At 50.6% G+C, this 18,578-nt stretch overlaps 1 protein-coding gene and 1 long non-coding RNA gene across 2 annotated transcripts in view; both read right to left on the reverse strand.

Moving 5' to 3' along the window:
- LOC138468401 (uncharacterized) overlaps positions 1–12,506 on the reverse strand; it is a 102,293-nt gene extending 89,787 nt beyond the window's left edge. The window contains exon 1 of the long non-coding RNA XR_011268260.1: positions 12,320–12,506. This is a non-coding gene — a long non-coding RNA (uncharacterized lncRNA). The remainder of the gene's footprint in view (positions 1–12,319) is intronic.
- The window catches only part of LOC138467391 (zinc finger protein 850-like), a 333,056-nt gene that overhangs the window by 123,488 nt on the left and 190,990 nt on the right, over positions 1–18,578 (reverse strand). The gene's annotated exons all lie outside the window — the stretch shown is intronic.

Consider the following 18,578-nt stretch of genomic DNA (forward strand, 5'->3'; position numbering starts at 1 on the left):
GCCTTTTCCAGATGTTCCTTGGCATCCCTGTGAACGTTTACCAACGTTTCAATCCAAGAATCAACTACAGAGACCAGGGTTGGATGTGGTAAAACTGATGGTAAAACTGAAGGATGGAATCCTTGTCTGCAGAAGAATGGACTTGTCTTGATGGCCGAATGGTCTGAATTGTTGTAAGCGAATTCGGCCACAGGAATCAATAGTGACCAATCATCCTGGACCTTGCTTGCAAAACAGCGGAGATACTGTTCAAAGTCTGATTGACTCTTTCGGTGATCCCGTTGGTTTGGGGATGGTAACCTGAAGACGATGCCCGCTGAATGCCTAGTATTCGGCATAGTAGTTTCTAGAACTGGGAAATATACTGAGGACCTCTATCGGAGATGATCTTGGAAGGTAATCCATGGAGCCTAAATATGATTTCGATAAATATCCCAGCAAATTCAAGTGAGGAGGGTAATTTAAACAGTGGTGTGAAATGTGCTGTATGGGTAAACAAGTCAATGGTAACCATTATAGTTGTACATCCCCGGGATGGGTGTAATTCCACAATAAAATCCGTGGCGATGATCTCCCAAGGACGTGTCGGTAATGTAGGTTGATGCAGAAGACCGGCAGGTTTTCTATTGTCATGTTTGTTTTGTTTGCACACAGCACAGGAATGGATGTAGGTTTTTATGTCAGTAATCATTCTTGGCCAACAGAATTGCCTCTGTATGAGATGAAGGGTAGTGGTAATGCCGCGATGTCCTGAATGAAAGGTGTCATGACAGAGAGTCATGATCATGTTTCTCAGTTCTTGTGTAGGGATGACTAATCGTTTGTCCTTGAAGAGATAACCATCCTTAGTGTTCAAGTTCCATTGATTGTTCTGGGTGTAATCTTCCCAGAGATCAGAGGGAAGGGTATGAGCATGGATTTCTTCCAGGAGAAATTTAGCTTGTGCCACAAACATGGTTTTAGGAAACATCTTGGGAAAGGCCCTGACCTCGGCAGATTCGTAGTCAGGACGTCTGGATAAGGCATCTGCGATAATGTTATTGATTCCAGGAAGGTGGTTAATTTGAAACTGGTACTGAGTGAAAAAGAAGGCCCAACGGGCCTGGCGGCTGTTTCTGCATTCCAGGGATTGTAGTACTTGCAAGTTTCGATGATCTGTACGTACTTGCACTGGATATTTAGCTCCCAGGAGTAAATGACGCCAGTCAGTGCATGCTTATCGGATGGCCAGTAGCTCCTTTTCTAATGGCATTCACTAGGTGTCAAGGTGCGGGATAGGTAGGCAATAGGATGTTCCATTTTGTCCTCAAATTCTTGTTTTAAGACTGCCCCCATGGCATAGTCAGAAGCATCTGTTTCCACCAGGAAGGTTCAATCTGTATCTGGTTGAGCCAGGATTGGACCTTCAGTGGATCTTCATTTCAGTTGTTGAAAAGCCTTCTCTTGTTCTGTAGACCAAATAAACAGTGTATCCTTCTTTAGAAGTGCCACGATGGGATGTACGATTTCAGAAAATGTCAGAATACATTTTCTGTAAAAATGTGCAAGTCCCAGGAAGGATTGTACCTGTTTCACAGTGGCAGGCACAGGCCAAGAAAGTATGGAATCTATCTTGCCCGGATCCATTCCTATTTCACAAATCCAAGGTAATGAACGGTCTGAGCATGAAATAGACACTTTTCAGGCTTGGCCAGGAGTTTGTTTTCACGTAATCGTTGCAGAACTGCCTTAACATGCTCTTCATAGATCTGGGAATCTTTAGAATAAATTAGTATATCATCCAGGTATACGATAACAAAAAGGAACAACATATCTGAGAAGACCCTGTCCATGAATCGTTGAAATACCGCGGGAGCATTGGCAAGACCGAAGGGCATGACCAAATATTCTAAGTGTCCAAAAGGGGTTCTAAAGGCAGTCTTCCATTCATCAACTTCCTTAATTCGAATGAGATGGTAAGCACCCCTGAGGTCGAGCTTGGTGAAAATAACAGCTCCTTGCACAGCTTCCAATATATCTGAAATGAGTGGTAACGGATAGCAGTCCTTGAGGGTACATTGGTTAAGACCACGATAGTCCAAACAGGGGCGTAGCTCTTTTGTGTTTTTCTTGGGAACAAAAAACAAGGAGGCACCGGCGGGAGACTTTGAAGGCCGGATAGTTCCATTTGCCAAGTTGGTATCCAGGTAATCATATAGAGCCCTCTTTTCAGGTTCGGATAATATGAACATCCTCCCAAATGGAATCACGGCGGAAGACTCAGTTTCTATGGCACAGTCCTCAGGTATGTGGGGTGGAAGAGCTTGAACAATATCTGTTGAAAACACATTGGAGTATGTCTGATATGATTCCGGTACATGGATAATGTTGGACAGGTGGAGGGTGGTTTGTGGTTCTGGGAGTTTACTGGAAGAATCCAGGACGTGTTGTGACATAGACAGTGAGACATACAAAACTCTGAGCCAAGGAAAAAGGAACCTGGTGTCCAATTGATGTATAGGTTGTGCTTCAATAACCAGGGCATGCCTAAAACCATGGGATAGTGGGCAGCCGTTATGATGTCAAATCGTATCCTTTCCTGGTGGTTGTTTATAGATAGTTGCAATTCTTTTGTTTGGTGAGTAATGGGGCCTGAAGACAATGGTCTACCGTCTATTCCTTCCACGGGTTGTATCACTTCTTTGAGCTCTCTAGGCATGTTATGAGTGGTGGCTCATTCATGATCAATGAAAATCCCCATGGCACCGCAGTCCACGAGAGCCAGGATGGGAAAAGATTAATTCTCGGTGGATGTCAGGACAGTTTGTCGAATCACTAAGGTGTTCTGTCCCGGAGTATTCGAGGAAGGAATGGATGTGGAGCAGGCATCTTTCTCCCGAAGATGTGCTCTGCTTAGGATTGGGAGCTGGCGCTTCCCGAACGCCGGGGTGGTGCTATAGGACATTCTCTAACTAGATGTTTGTCAGAGGCACAGTACATGCAGAGTCCCGTATCGATTCTAGAGAGCCTTTCTTGTGGAGAACTTGGACCCCTGAAGGCGCCTAGTTGCATGGGTTCGGGATCCGGGGTACGTGGAGCAGAGCTCTCTTTGATACTTGGGTATTCAGTAGTTGTCTTTGGGAATGTTTTCACCTTTCTTTTCTCAGCCTTTCTCTCCGGGATCCTAAAATCTATCTGCAAGGAAGGATCCATAAGGGCCTGGAAGGTTCCTGGGCGTGCAACTCTGGCTATCTCATCCTTTACTTCATCATTTAACCCCTTTCTGAAGAGAGTAAAACGGGCTTCTTGTGACCAATGTGCTTCCTTAGCTAGCTGCTTGAAGCGAGTCACATAAGTGAGCATATCCTGACTCCCTCGTTTAAATTCAAGAAGTCTTTCTTGTGCACTGCAAACAAGCTCTGGCCGATCAAACATGGCCTTTAGGGCATCCACAAATCCTTCATAGTCATCCAAGAGCTGATCTCCCGAATTAACTTAGGGAGTTGCCCAGGTTAATGCATTGCCCGTTAAGTGAGCTATCATGAATCCGACCTTTGCTCGTGGTGTAGAAAAATAGTAGGGTTTGAAAGTGAAGTGCACTAAGCATGAATCTAGGAATGATCGCAGGGACCTAGAGGATCCATCATACTTGTCCACAACTCCTCCTAGCAAAATGCTTTCCTTGACTGCGGAATCCCGGGATAAGAACAGCTGTTTTAAAGCTGCATTTTCGGCTTTGAGATTTTGAACCTCGGTAGTTCATTCTTGCATACCTCGCATGAGGTCTTGGACTGCCGCTTCCATATCTGGTTCCGTATCAGGTTCTGGGCGTCTCAATCTGTCAAAAGCCTCTTTCTTTCTCACCTTTTTCTCCTTCCTTGTATTCTTCCGGGAGGATGCTTCTTTCTTTTTCACCGACCGTGACTTGTACAGGCTGGAACGCGAGTCCTTGGGTTCCAGCGTGGAAGCCGGCTGCCAAGCCGGTAACGTTTGATTTTCAGGAACAAATGTCAATGAATCCAGGAAGGAAGGTATTGGAAGGTAAGGGTTGGAAGGGAGAGGGTTCCAGGAACAAAGAAGGAAGATAGAATACACGATAACGCATAGAGCGAACTCGAACAACGTCTAGTAACTCGTAGGGGTAGAGTTGAGACACGCAGAGCCGCGGGGGCATGCCGGTTTTCTAGGAAGCTGGCGACTGCACACAAAGGCTAGACCGCAACGGTTCTGACTTGTCGGCCATCTTGGATGATTTGCAGTATCATGGCAGTGCTACCGGCGCCGTTGTTACCTTGCCGCAACATTCTGAGTTTGTTCACGGGTGCCGCTCTGGACGCCTGGTCAGACCAGGAGTGCAGAGCGGCACCCGGGAGCAGACTAGGATGGTAGCAGCGGTACCGTTATTAACGGTACCGCTGCTACCATCCTCCCCATTGAGCCCTATGGGGGCTCAAATGCGAATGGGGACGTACCGGGTCCGGGTCCCGCGAAGGGGAATTACCGGGTCCTCCGAGGTCAGAATGGCCCGGTAAGTTTGGGGGTAACCATGCTCTTATTAAGGGCATGGCTACCTCCAAACTCGTAATGAGGCCCTTTGTCTCCATTCGAATGCGATATAGCATTGACATTAATTATCAATCTGGTTGTGCGTTGTTCACTTCGCAATTCAATTTGGAATTATATTTAAGCAGAAGCCCTGCCACCTTGTTTGAGCACTGTTTATTGTGCAGTATTTTATCTTTTATCAAAGCCATCAGTCTCTCCTGGGATGTAGACTTTATATACTCCACCTCTCTGCGCTTTATGGCGTGGAGCCTCTTACTAGCCTCAGCCTTAGCTATTTTATTTCACCTCGCTACACACCCAATGATGTACCCCTCTAGTGCAACTTTGTATGCATCCCACAGTAACCCCACAGAGAGGTCCGCTGACACATTGCAATGAGAAAAGACCTCTGTGAAGACTTCTGGGCTCACTAGAAGGTCTGAGTTGAGTCTCCATCTATTACTACTCATGCACGCCCCACCACTTACAATCTACCACTACTGGAGCATGATCCAAAATAAGTATTGGTGATATGTGAGCAGCCTGTACCTGTGAAATCGGCCCTTACAAACAACAATGTAGTCGATTCTGGAGTGAGTGTCATGGGGGGGACCGTACATTCCTGTGCATCTGGGTTGCAGGTCCTCCACACGTCAACCAAGTGATAGTCAAGTATGAGCCTTTCAAATGCCTTGTGCATCTTGGTCAGCCTCAGTAGGTTGACGGATTCCCTATCCAACACCAGGTCCCATGGCTAGTTACAGTCCCCACACATAAGCATTATCGCTCCCCCCACCGCCTCCTGATTGCTGTATTTCCATGCTCATGTTCAGAGATTACCAAACCCCACTATCCTGTTGATTCAGCCCTTATGCATTCACTATTGTTAGCGGGTGCCATCCAACTTGTCCTTAATCAACCATCTCTCCAAGGTGTCAGCACGTGATGCCACTATTTCAAACCGATAGCTTTTCTGCACTAAAATCGCCAACCCCCTTTACACCCCACAGCCTCTGATGCCATCATCTGCCCCAACCCACAGTTACTTAAGCATATTGCAGCCTGTGCTAGATAGGTGGGCCTCTTGAATTAGGGCCACCTGGGTGCCTAATCTCCTCAGGTAAGACAGTACCTTTGAATCGGCAAGGGGAGACCGTTCACATTCCATGTTATGAACTTCACCATGGCTCCTAGGAAACCTTATGTGTTATGAACATCTTACCATTACCCTTGTCATAATTTGAGAAGTCAAACAGTTCACCTGATGAAAAACCGTCCCCGGATCACCCCCCATAGACATTGTCCCAACAAGCCCAAATAGATCAGCAGAGTATCTTATAAGAAAGGAAAAGAGAAAGGAGGGAAAAAATACCAAAAGAAGAAGTACATGAGGCGGGCCATCCAACAACCTCCAATGATTGCACCAAACTCCAAACTGCCTCCCCGTGGGGCCCCTTTCCAAAGGACACAGAGAAGGCAATAAGCCAACTAAACAAATCATCCCTGCCCAAATCGATAGCCCCTGGCGTCAGCAAAGGATACTAGAGGAAGAAGTGTCCCCTGCACCAACTATAATGACTATGGTAACAATGCAGCACATAAGCACCAAACTGAATCACAATAGCACAGCACTAGCGTCAGAATTCAGGAAGCCTCCAAGGGTAACATTTAGGATTTCAATGGAAAAACTGCCCCTGTCTCCTCCTTCCCACCCCACAAGTGTCATCCAGGGAACCCGAACTAGGCCTGTAATGACAGCCCTTTTTGGAACTTGAAGCAAGAGAAGCGTGCTACCGCTCCCGGGGCTCTTCCTGACCCTGACAGAGGAATTTGTCCCTGCATCGGGCAGCCCAGTGATGATGTGAGAGTAACTTACTTCCATGTCTGCTCCTTCTTGCTCCCCTTGGGTCGCTTTAAGAAACACCTCCAAGTCCATCGGGTGGTCAAAGCATGTGGTGAACCCCTCTGTATTAGAAATCCACATTCTAGCCAGGGGTATAGTTGATATCTGAATTAGTGCCGGCGTAGCTCTGAGTGGAAGTCTAGAAAAAGTCTTATTTCTGCCATTGTGTGCCTTGAAAAATCTTGCAAAATGGAGATTGGCTGGTTCTGTAAGTGCAGTTTACCCCGTGATTTTGTTACCTTGTCCAGGATCTGCGGTACCCGAGAGTTACAAAGGATGCATGTGATAAGGGGTCTCATGGCCATTCTGCACGCTGGTTCCTGGGGGTGGGAGGCAGGGGTTGCAACCTGGGAGCCTACTGAATTTCCAATGCCGGTGAAAAGTTACTGTTGAGAAAGGAGGGCAGCCACTGTTCCATCCACATTCTCATATAAGGACCCGCCGTACCTTCAGAAATCCCAAATATACTTATGTTGTTCTTCCGATTTCAGTCCTGCAACTCATTGACATTTGCCTCGCGCTCACACACCCAAACATGCAGATGTTCAAGTCCCTCCATTCCATCATCCAGCATGGAAATCTGGTACTCATTCTCCTGTAGGCATCCTGCAAAGTGCCCCATCTCCACTCGCAAGGATTTCATTTCACTTTGCATCTCCAGGGTCTGTTTATTCACTGCCAGCATTGTCAGCTTGATATTGGCCAATTGCCACAAAATCAACGCATGGTGTCCCTGTTGTTTGTCTGGGGCATGGTTCTGCAAAATCTTTTGTGGAGGCGCAGTTATTGGCAAATACCTTTCCCCATTTGTATGCAGGATTGTCCTTGATGCAATGCTCCTTCCTCTGTTTGCTTGGCGACTCCTAACTTGTTGTTCACGTGAGGGTAAATATAATCTTCTATTGTACCCTGAGCAAGCCAACTGTACTTGAAACACTTGTGTATAGGCGCGTTAAAAATGCCATATCATATCATATCATATCAAACTTAAGTTAAAGTGTGATTCTACCCTGTAGAGAATTGTTTCTATAATGACCAAGTGGTGACTCTATATATAGTATATTAGGTGTGCAGGGCACTGGGGTGTCCTTTAATCTAGGACAATTATTGTTTTGTATGTGTCTCTCTCTTGATTGGCCAGTTTGAAGTTGTGTTGTTTTAATTATGGTTTCACTTTCTATTATTCCTTTTATTTATTCTTCTTTTATCCTGGGCCTCCTTAAAATATTGTCTTGTCCAGGTTATTTTAATATCAGTGCACGCTTGCATTCCCTCCAAGCTCTGCTATGAAAATACGCACCTGTGTCCTCCCATGGCTACTATGATGTTCCAAACATCCTGGACTTGTGCTAGTGCTGCCAAAGGAAAAGGCCAGGGTCTTTCCTCAGAGGTACTGAAACACCTACTTGCCACGTCCCTCCAATTCCCTCCTGCAGCTCTTAGCAGGCGGCCATCACAGCTCCTGGCGCTCCAGTCAGGGCACGCCGTAGAGTAGATGTCCCGCTGTCCCTCTATGTGGCGGGAATGAGGCAACTTCTGCAGCAGTCTTCCCCGGCATCCTGCACCCATGGGCAGGGGTGTCACTAGCACCAGGTAGCCATGGGTAAGTCTATTGTGGGAATTGCTGCGCCACGACTCATAACACTTGCCAAATTGTGCATAATTGTAATGAGGTCATGCAGTTTATTCAAACATGAACTTACTGTTCATCATTTTTAATTAAAATGCCAACACTTCCCTCCACAAGGTCAAACTCAAACTACCCTGTACAGTGATCTTTGGATGCTCCACTATGTGACTAATATTACTGACCTAATTTGCTTACAAATACAACATTTATTTATTTGACTCTTATATAGCGCACAAAACCCAGAGGTATCTAGGCGCTTTTAATTTAAGAATGGGGTTACAGTAAGTGCTTCAGGTTACAGAAGAGGGAGCGTAAGAGGTGACATACATCGTGGAACGTGCAAAAGGTAATACAATATATGCCAAGTACAAGGTGATCACATCCATTGAGCCAGACCCCATGTTGCAAGGTGTCCGCAGCACACAAATGTGATAGTCCAGCAATAGGCAGATACATGGTGCCTACCCCATGTTGCAGGGCGGCAGCAGCACACAAATGCCCCACAAATATATGCCTTCTTCCAAGACAACAATGTTACAGAAAACGTTTAAACTGTCTCCCTTATTTTCATGTGTTCTCGTTTGATGCATTATCACACTTGAACAGATAATGAAATGCAACTAGGTTTCATTTTCACACAGTATCTTTTGTTGCGTTTTCAAGTCATGAAAGTACATTTACAAAACCAGAGGCCATTTTACTTTAGCCTTCCACCGAACTGCAAACTGGGATTTGTAGTCTTTCATTCAATATGGGGGGTGATTATGCAATGATCATACTCTTTTAGCTTAAAATATTACTATCAAATTTAGAGCAATTTATCATGGTGTGCGCACTTTTCTAAGTCATCTTTATGAACTAGAGTAGTGTTGAAAGCAAACATGGGGGTGAGCAGAGGGCAAGCGAGTGATGATGATGTGTCAAGTACCTGGGAATAGTCGTTGCTGGCCTGGAGACTGAAGAGGTCACTTGCCTGGTCCTGGGCTGACCTTGCTAACATTTGAAGACCTGTGAACACGCTCTCACTGCCTTGTGATCCCCAGATGTGGAGGCTCTACTTCTGCAGCACTAGAAGTAATCCTGCACCAGAGGTGGAGACTCTGCATCTGCAGCACTATAAGGCAATCCTACAGTAGAGGCGCTGTACCTGGTCTGACCCCAGAGGTGGAGGATCTGCTTCTGCAGCATTATAAGGCAATCCTGCAGTAGAGGCACTTTGCCTGGTGTGGACCCAGACGTGGTGACTCTGCTTCTGTAGCACTATAAGGTAATCCTGCAGTAGAGGCACTTTGCCTGGTGTGGACCCAGAGCTGGAGGCCATGCTTCTGTAGTACTATAAGGCAATCCTGCAGTAGAGGCGCTTTGCCTGGTGTGACCCCAGAGGTGGAGGCTTTGCTTCTGTAGCACTATAAGACAACCCTGCAGTGGAGGCGCTTTGCCTGGTGTGGTGGCCACACAGGTGGAGGCTCCGCTTCTGCGGCACTATAAGACAACCCTGCAGTGGAGGCGCTTTGCCTGGTGTGGTGGCCACACAGGTGGAGGCTCCGCTTCTGCGGCACTATAAGGCAATCCTGCAGTTGAGGTGCTTTACCTGGTGTGACCCCAGAGGTGGAGGCTCTTCTTCTGTAGCACTATAAGGCAATCTGCAGTAGAGGCGCTTTGCCTGGTGTGGCCCCAGAGGTGGAGGCTCTGCTTCTGTAGCGCTATAAAGCAATCCTGCAGTAGAGGCGCTGTGCATGGTGTGGCCTCAGAGGCGGAGGCTCTGCTTCTGTAGCACTATAAAGCAATCCTGCAGTAGAGGCACTGTGCATGGTGTGGCCACACAGGTGGAGGCTCTGCTTCTGCAGCACTATAAGGCAATCTGCAGTAGAGGCGCTTTGCCTGGTGTGACCCCAGAAGTGGAGGCTTTGCTTCTGTAGCACGATAAGGCAATCCTGCAGTGGAGGTGCTTTGCCTGGTGTGACCCCAGAAGTGGAGGCTTTGCTTCTGTAGCACGATAAGGCAATCCTGCAGTGGAGGCGCTTTGCCTGGTGTGACCCCAGAGGTGGAGGCTTTGCTTCTGTAGCACGATAAGGCAATCCTGCAGTGGAGGCGCTTTGCCTGGTGTGGTGGCCACACAGGTGGAGGCTCCGCTTCTGCGGCACTATAAGGCAATCCTGCAGTAGAGGTGCTTTGCCCGGTGTGACCCCAGAGGCGGAGGCTCTGCTTCTGTAGCACTATAAGGCAATCTGCAGTAGAGGCGCTTTGCCTGGTGTGGCCCCAGAGGTGGAGGCTCTGCTTCTGTAGCGCTATAAAGCAATCCTGCAGTAGAGGCGCTGTGCATGGTGTGGCCTCAGAGGCGGAGGCTCTGCTTCTGTAGCACTATAAAGCAATCCTGCAGTAGAGGCACTGTGCATGGTGTGGCCACACAGGTGGAGGCTCTGCTTCTGCAGCACTATAAGGCAATCTGCAGTAGAGGCGCTTTGCCTGGTGTGACCCCAGAAGTGGAGGCTTTGCTTCTGTAGCACTATAAGGCAATCCTGCAGTGGAGGCGCTTTGCCTGGTGTGGCCCCAGAAGCGAAGGCTCTGCTTCTGTAGCACTATAAGGCAATCTGCAGTAGAGGCGCTTTGCCTGGTGTGACCCCAGAAGTGGAGGCTTTGCTTCTGTAGCACTATAAGGCAATCCTGCAGTGGAGGCGCTTTGCCTGGTGTGGTGGCCACACAGGTGGAGGCTCCGCTTCTGCGGCACTATAAGACAACCCTGCAGTGGAGGCGCTTTGCCTGGTGTGGTGGCCACACAGGTGGAGGCTCCGCTTCTGCGGCACTATAAGGCAATCCTGCAGTTGAGGTGCTTTACCTGGTGTGACCCCAGAGGTGGAGGCTCTTCTTCTGTAGCACTATAAGGCAATCTGCAGTAGAGGCGCTTTGCCTGGTGTGGCCCCAGAGGTGGAGGCTCTGCTTCTGTAGCGCTATAAAGCAATCCTGCAGTAGAGGCGCTGTGCATGGTGTGGCCTCAGAGGCGGAGGCTCTGCTTCTGTAGCACTATAAAGCAATCCTGCAGTAGAGGCACTGTGCATGGTGTGGCCACACAGGTGGAGGCTCTGCTTCTGCAGCACTATAAGGCAATCTGCAGTAGAGGCGCTTTGCCTGGTGTGACCCCAGAAGTGGAGGCTTTGCTTCTGTAGCACGATAAGGCAATCCTGCAGTGGAGGCGCTTTGCCTGGTGTGACCCCAGAAGTGGAGGCTTTGCTTCTGTAGCACGATAAGGCAATCCTGCAGTGGAGGCGCTTTGCCTGGTGTGACCCCAGAGGTGGAGGCTTTGCTTCTGTAGCACGATAAGGCAATCCTGCAGTGGAGGCGCTTTGCCTGGTGTGGTGGCCACACAGGTGGAGGCTCCGCTTCTGCAGCACTATAAGGCAATCCTGCAGTAGAGGTGCTTTGCCCGGTGTGACCCCAGAGGCGGAGGCTCTGCTTCTGTAGCGCTATAAAGCAATCCTGCAGTAGAGGCGCTGTGCATGGTGTGGCCTCAGAGGCGGAGGCTCTGCTTCTGTAGCACTATAAAGCAATCCTGCAGTAGAGGCACTGTGCATGGTGTGGCCACACAGGTGGAGGCTCTGCTTCTGCAGCACTATAAGGCAATCTGCAGTAGAGGCGCTTTGCCTGGTGTGACCCCAGAAGTGGAGGCTTTGCTTCTGTAGCACTATAAGGCAATCCTGCAGTGGAGGCGCTTTGCCTGGTGTGGCCCCAGAAGCGAAGGCTCTGCTTCTGTAGCACTATAAGGCAATCTGCAGTAGAGGCGCTTTGCCTGGTGTGACCCCAGAAGTGGAGGCTTTGCTACTGTAGCACTATAAGGCAATCCTGCAGTGGAGGCGCTTTGCCTGGTGTGGTGGCCACACAGGTGGAGGCTCTGCTTCTGCGGCACTAAAAGGCAATCCTGCAATAGAGGCGCTTTGCCTGGTGTGGCCCCTGTGCAGCCTACTTTATGAATTTAAAATAAACACAAGCAATGCTTGGAGATGAGAGAAAAATTATCCTGGTATGTAACTTTTGAATTAAAAGCATATTGCCAATTTGGAGAAAATGACTAAACATATCCTCCCCTAAAATAAGAGCAATGATGGAACTGCTCCTGGAGCAGCACGTGGCTGCACGTGGCTGCACTTTGCAGAATCGTCTCTTTCTTGCACTTTATTCCACAGGCAGGTGGTAGCAAAGACCCAACACACTCAGCACGTCTCCCATGCACAGCTGGAAGCCCCCAGCCTTGGGCTCCCGACACTTACCCCCACGGTGTGCTCCTGGGCATGCCATGTCACCTCCCTCAGGCAGGTTCTAGAGGCGCCTGGAGGGGATTCAGAGGTGCACTGGGCGCTACACAGCCCCACTCCAGAGATAATAATACAGGCCAGCCACGTCCTGTCACTCCAGAGAGAGGGGGCGGGGCCTCATGGCGACTGCCTGTCACGTGACTTCCCGTGATCCCTTGCGGTATTAATGGCTCGTTGTGTGACGTCACCGCGCATAAAGTTCAGGCTCCTCAGGCTCTGCCCCTCTTTTGCCCCCGAAGCTGCTCTTTGCCTGGGAAGGGCCCTCCCCCACAGCACCCCTATGTTATGGGGCAACGTCTGCCCGCCCACCTGCGCCCCCTCTTCCCGCTCTCAGTCCCGACAGCCAGCGGCTCCTGGGAGCTGGGCTAGAAATGGAAGCGCCCATGTAGCCCAAGCGGGTCAGGGGAACACGCCCAATCATAGCCCAACCGGCTCCCCCTCCTGCAGGGCCGGGCAGAGGAGTTATCACCCCCCCTCGCCCTCCCCTCCCCCCCCCAATGCCAAAGCCAAAAAGAGCGGCTCTAATGGCACCATTGCACTGCGGGAGCCATTTACCATTCCAGACCCGCAAAAAGAATGCAGTCACCTTTATATATTCCTTTATACTTTCAGATATCTGCCAGGTTATACATTGATGTATGATCTTCTCGCATCACGCCTTTAAAAGAAACTGAAACATAAACATGAACACACATTTCTAGCAACTAGAACTGAGAAAGCATGCACCCGGGTACACCCCCAACCCCACACAATATATGCCCTGCCCCCAACCTCACCCCCACACAATCCATGCCCTGTCACCAACCTCACCCCCACACAATCCATGCCCTGTCACCAACCTCACCCCCACACAATCCATGCCCTGTCACCAACCTCACCCCACACAATCCATGCCCTGTCACCAACCTCACCCCCACACATCCATGCACTACCACCAACCTCACCTCCACACAATCCATGCCCTGTCACCAACCTCACCCCCACACAATCCATGCCCTGTCACCAACCTCACCCCACACAATCCATGCCCTGTCACCAACCTCACCCCCACACATCCATGCACTACCACCAACCTCACATCCACACAATCCATGCCCTGTCACCAACCTCACCCCCACACAATCCATGCCCTGTCACCAACCTCACCCCCACACAATCCATGCACTACCACCAACCTCGCCCCCACACAATCCATGCCTGTCACCAACCTCACCCCCACACAATCCATGCCCTGTCACCAACCTCACCCCCACACATCCATGCACTACCACCAACCTCACCTCCACACAATCCATGCCCTATCACCAACCTCACCCCCACACAATCCATGCCCTGTCACCAACCTCACCCCCACACAATCCATGCACTACCACCAACCTCACCCCCACACAATCCATGCACTACCACCAACCTCACCTCCACACAATCCATGCCCTGTCACCAACCTCACCCCCATACAATCCATGCACTACCACCAACCTCACCTCCACACAATCCATGCCCTGCCCCCAACCTCACCCCCACACAATCCATGCCTGTCACCAACCGCACCCCCACACAATCCATGCCCTACCACCAACCTCACCTCCACACAATCCATGCCCTGCCCCCAACCTCACCCCCACACAATCCATGCCTGTCACCAACCTCACCCCACACAATCCACGCCCTGTCACCAACCTCACCCCCAAACAATCCATGCTCTGTCACCAACCTCAACGCCACACAATCCATGCACTGTCACCAACCTCATAACCGCACAATCCATGCCCTGTCACCAACCTCACCCCCACACAATCCATGCCCTGCCACCAATCTCACCCCCACACAATCCATGCCCTGTCACCAACCTCACCCCACACAATCCATGCCCTGCCCCCAACCTCACCCCCACACAATATATGCCCTGCCCCCAACCTCACCCCCACACAATATATGCCCTGCCCCCAACCTCACCCCCACACAATCCATGCCCTGTCACCAACCTCACCCCCACACAATCCATGCCTTACCACCAACCTCACCTCCACACAATCCATGCCCTGTCACTAACCTCACCCCCACACAATCCATGCCCTGTCACCAACCTCACCCCCACACAATCCATGTCCTGTCACCAACCTCACCTCCACACATCCATGCACTACCACCAACCTCACCTCCACACAATCCATGCCCTGTCACCAACCTCACCCCCACACAATCCATGCCCTGTCACCAACCTCACCCCCACACAATCCATGCACTACCACCAACCTCACCTCCACACAATCCATGCCCTGTCACCAACCTCACCCCCACACAATCCATGCCCTACCACCAACCTCACCTCTACACAATCCATGCACTACCACCAACCTCACCTCCACACAATCCATGCCCTGCCCCCAACCTCACCCCCACACAATCCATGCCTGTCACCAACCTCACCCCACACAATCCATGCCCTGTCACCAACCTCACCCCCACACAATCCATGCCCTGTCACCAACCTCACCGCCACACAATCCATGCACTGTCACCAACCTCACACCCGCACAATCCATGCCCTGTCACCAACCTCACCCCCACACAATCCATGCCCTGCCACCAATCTCACCCCTATACAATCCATGCCCTGTCACCAACCTCACCCCCACACAATCCATGCCTTTCCCCCAACCTCACCCCCACACAATATATGCCCTGCCCCCAACCTCACCCCCACACAATCCATGCCCTGTCACCAACCTCACCCCCACACAATCCATGCCTTACCACCAACCTCACCTCCACACAATCCATGCCCTGTCACTAACCTCACCCCCACACAATCCATGCCCGGTCACCAACCTCACCTCCACACAATCCATGGCCTGTCACTAACCTCACCCCCACACAATCCATTCCCCACCACCAACCTCACCTCCACACAATCCATGCCCTACCACCAACCTCACCTCCACACAATCCATGCCCTGTCACCAACCTCACACCCGCACAATCCATGCCCTGTCAACAACCTCACGCCCACACAATCCATGCCCTACCACCACCCTCACCGCCACACAATCCATGCCCTGCCACCAATCTCACCCCCACACACTCCATGCCCTATTACCAACCTCACACCCACACAATCCATGCCCTGTCACCAACCTCACCCCCACACAATCCATGCCCTGTCACTAACCTCACCTCCACATGATCCATGCCCTGTCACCAACCTTACCTCCACACAATCCATGCCCTGCCACCAACCTCACCTCCACACAATCCATGCCCTGCACCTGTGATGATCAAATGACATGTGAGAACGTGGTCGCGGGAGACCACGTGATGTAAGTAACATACATGCCAACCCTTCCGATTTAGGTGGGAGACTTATGATTTTTATGTGAAAAATATTGCTGTTTTTCACGTTCTCCCGCCTAAAGAAATTATAGCCCTAATGCATTTTATTGGGAAATGTATGTATCCCAATTTCCCTGAAGAAATTTCCCTCCCTGGTGCGTCGAAATGTTGGCATAATAAATGGAAGTCGGAAAGCCCTGGAAGGGATTGCCACTCCGAGACTGGCAGTGACCGTGTGTGTGTCTCCTTACTGTCCTCCGACGTGCAGTTAGGCTGCCGCGCCTAGCCTGCACATGTTCGGAGCATCACACAGGTGACAACAGGTGGCGAAACGGCGCCACTGCTACCTCCCCTCCAACCCACATTGCGCAACACCGCACCAGCTCACAGACGCACCCCAGGTCCCACGGGCCTGCAGAGTCGCGTCTGTCGCTCACCATGCCTGGGTGCTGAAGACAACTGCCACACACATGGAGGAAAAGCCGTGAGTACGATCACAGCGCCAGCGCTACCCCAGCCTCCCACACCAGTGGCAACGGCGTCCACCCCTACGGCAAGAGCCTCCAGCTAGCCGCACCTCACTGCACACCACCAGCACCATCAAATCGCGCAGGAGCCCGTCACAGGCACAACTGGCATGCGCATCACAGGCTCATCAAGGCTGCTAGTGCCAGCACACCGCCGGCACCGGCAAAGGAAAGTGCAGCACCCCCACACCCCCCCACAAGTGGGACGGACACACGCCCTGGGCTAGCACAAGTGCCGCTCTATCCATCTGCACATCCTAAACCAGCATAAAGCCCCATCATGGCAGCCGCCCCCACCGCATCAGCAGCCAGGATCCAAAACCCAGACACCAGTAGTTGAACATGTCACAGGGCACGTTTATGAAGCCGTTCGAGCCTTTTGGCCCAAGAGCAGCACTTCACTGGGGACTATGGGTCCAACAATTCGAACTGAGTCTGAAATCACAGAATATCACTGATGATGAAGAGAAAAGGACGCTGCTAATGCTCAACCTCAACACCTTGGCATTGAGACTTTTTAACGCACTTTCCAAACAGAGGCACTGACTATGGGGGTCATTACAAGGTTGGCGGTAGGGGTTTAACAGGCCCGGTATAGCTGCCGGCCCCGTTAAAACCCTATCGCCGCATTACGAGGTTTGCACGCGGGACCCGCAAGCAGATCAGGGTGCTAACAACAGCCCCGTTTTTAACGGGCCCGTTGTTAGCACCCTCCCCATTCCCATTGAGCCATATGGGGGCTCGATTGGGAATGGGGAGGTATCGGGTCCGGGTTCCTTAAATAAGGACTTACTGGATCCTCCAAGGTTGGAATGGCCCGGTAATTCCTCATTTAAGGAACCCGGACCCAGTACCAAGTAAGGGGGTAGCCATGCCGCTAATAGCTAATAGCGGCATAGCTACCTCCAACCTTGTAATGACCCCGTATGACACAGCAAAAACTGTATTAACAGAAAGTTCAAATCCCAGCTAAGCCCAGACTTCGAACGTTTCAAAATGAGCCAAGCGAGACAGCGCCCACAACAAAACATTGCTGACTTCCATGGCCGACGCCGACTCTGGGAAATGGCCATCGGATGCGACTTCCCAGATGAAGAATTTGCAGTCAGACAACAGGTCATATATGGCTTCTTCTCTGAGAAACTTTGCAGCACCATACTATTGTAGACCAATCTCGCGCTGGAGACCATACGCACCATGGGACGACAGCACGAAAGGACGGATGAGCATGTGGCGGAAATGGAGCAAGTGATCGGCCGCCTACCACTCGACACTGAAACGCCAAACAACAGCATAACTACACTCAACGCACTGCGGCAGAACAGACCCCACAAAGGCATGCAGTAAGCAGACCCAGAGACTGCGTATGGTGTGGCGGCCAACAGCATAAAGAAGGACCATGCCCAGCATATAGCACCATGTGCTACAAATGCAGGAAAGTAAACCACTACGTGTCGGTATGCCTCCCGGAGAACGAAAGAACACTCGCCACAAGAAAAAGCCTGAGAATGGAAAAGTGATCCAAGGTCCAGTAATGCACAGCCATTCCACCCACGGCAAACAGCCCACCTCCCATGGAAACTACCCAATAGAACCCGCGACACGCGCAGAGGGTGAGCCTGTGCAGTCGAAGGGGACAACGCTGACAGCAGCAGTAATGACTACCAATCAAGCAGGGAACCTTGCCCGAACCGCGCAAACCACTACCACAAGTCAAGAAGAGAAAGGGCCCACATGATCTCGCCAGTCAAGCCAGCCAGTGCCAACCAACCACACAACAATAAGTCACACTGCACCTGCATGGTAGCAGTCAGAGATATCCCTGTGAAAATGATGCTTGACACTGGTGTCACTGTAAACATAATGCCAACCACAAAGTTTGACAAGCTCCACCCCAGACCAACCCTGTGACGCAGACCTGTACACCTATTTGCCTGTGGATGTAAGAAACCCCTACAGGTCATAGGATACTTCAAAACCACCCTCACCTATGGCAAGGAAAGCTTCAAAACACGCATCTACGTGGTTGACGCCGGAATCGAGAGGCTACTCAGCTGTCCAACCACAGAAAAATTACAGCTAATCTTGTTCACTTTTGAGATCCACTCCAGAGAAATCGACCAGTTATTATCAAGGCACAAGAAGCTGATCCAAGGCATTGGGTGCCTAAAAGGAAGTACAGTACTACTACACATCGATCTTAGAGTGGAACCAAGAGCCGTCTGGCACTTATGGGTCTCATTTCACATGAGAAAGGCAGTCAAAGATGAACTCGACAAGCTCAAATACCTCAAAATAATCGAACAAACCACAGGCCCCACATATCCCCCATGGTGCTAACAGCGAAGCCCAAA

Source organism: Ambystoma mexicanum, chromosome 4q (genome assembly GCF_040938575.1).
Source record: "Ambystoma mexicanum isolate Mex_15411 chromosome 4q, UKY_AmexF1_1, whole genome shotgun sequence".
NCBI lineage: Eukaryota > Metazoa > Chordata > Amphibia > Caudata > Ambystomatidae > Ambystoma > Ambystoma mexicanum.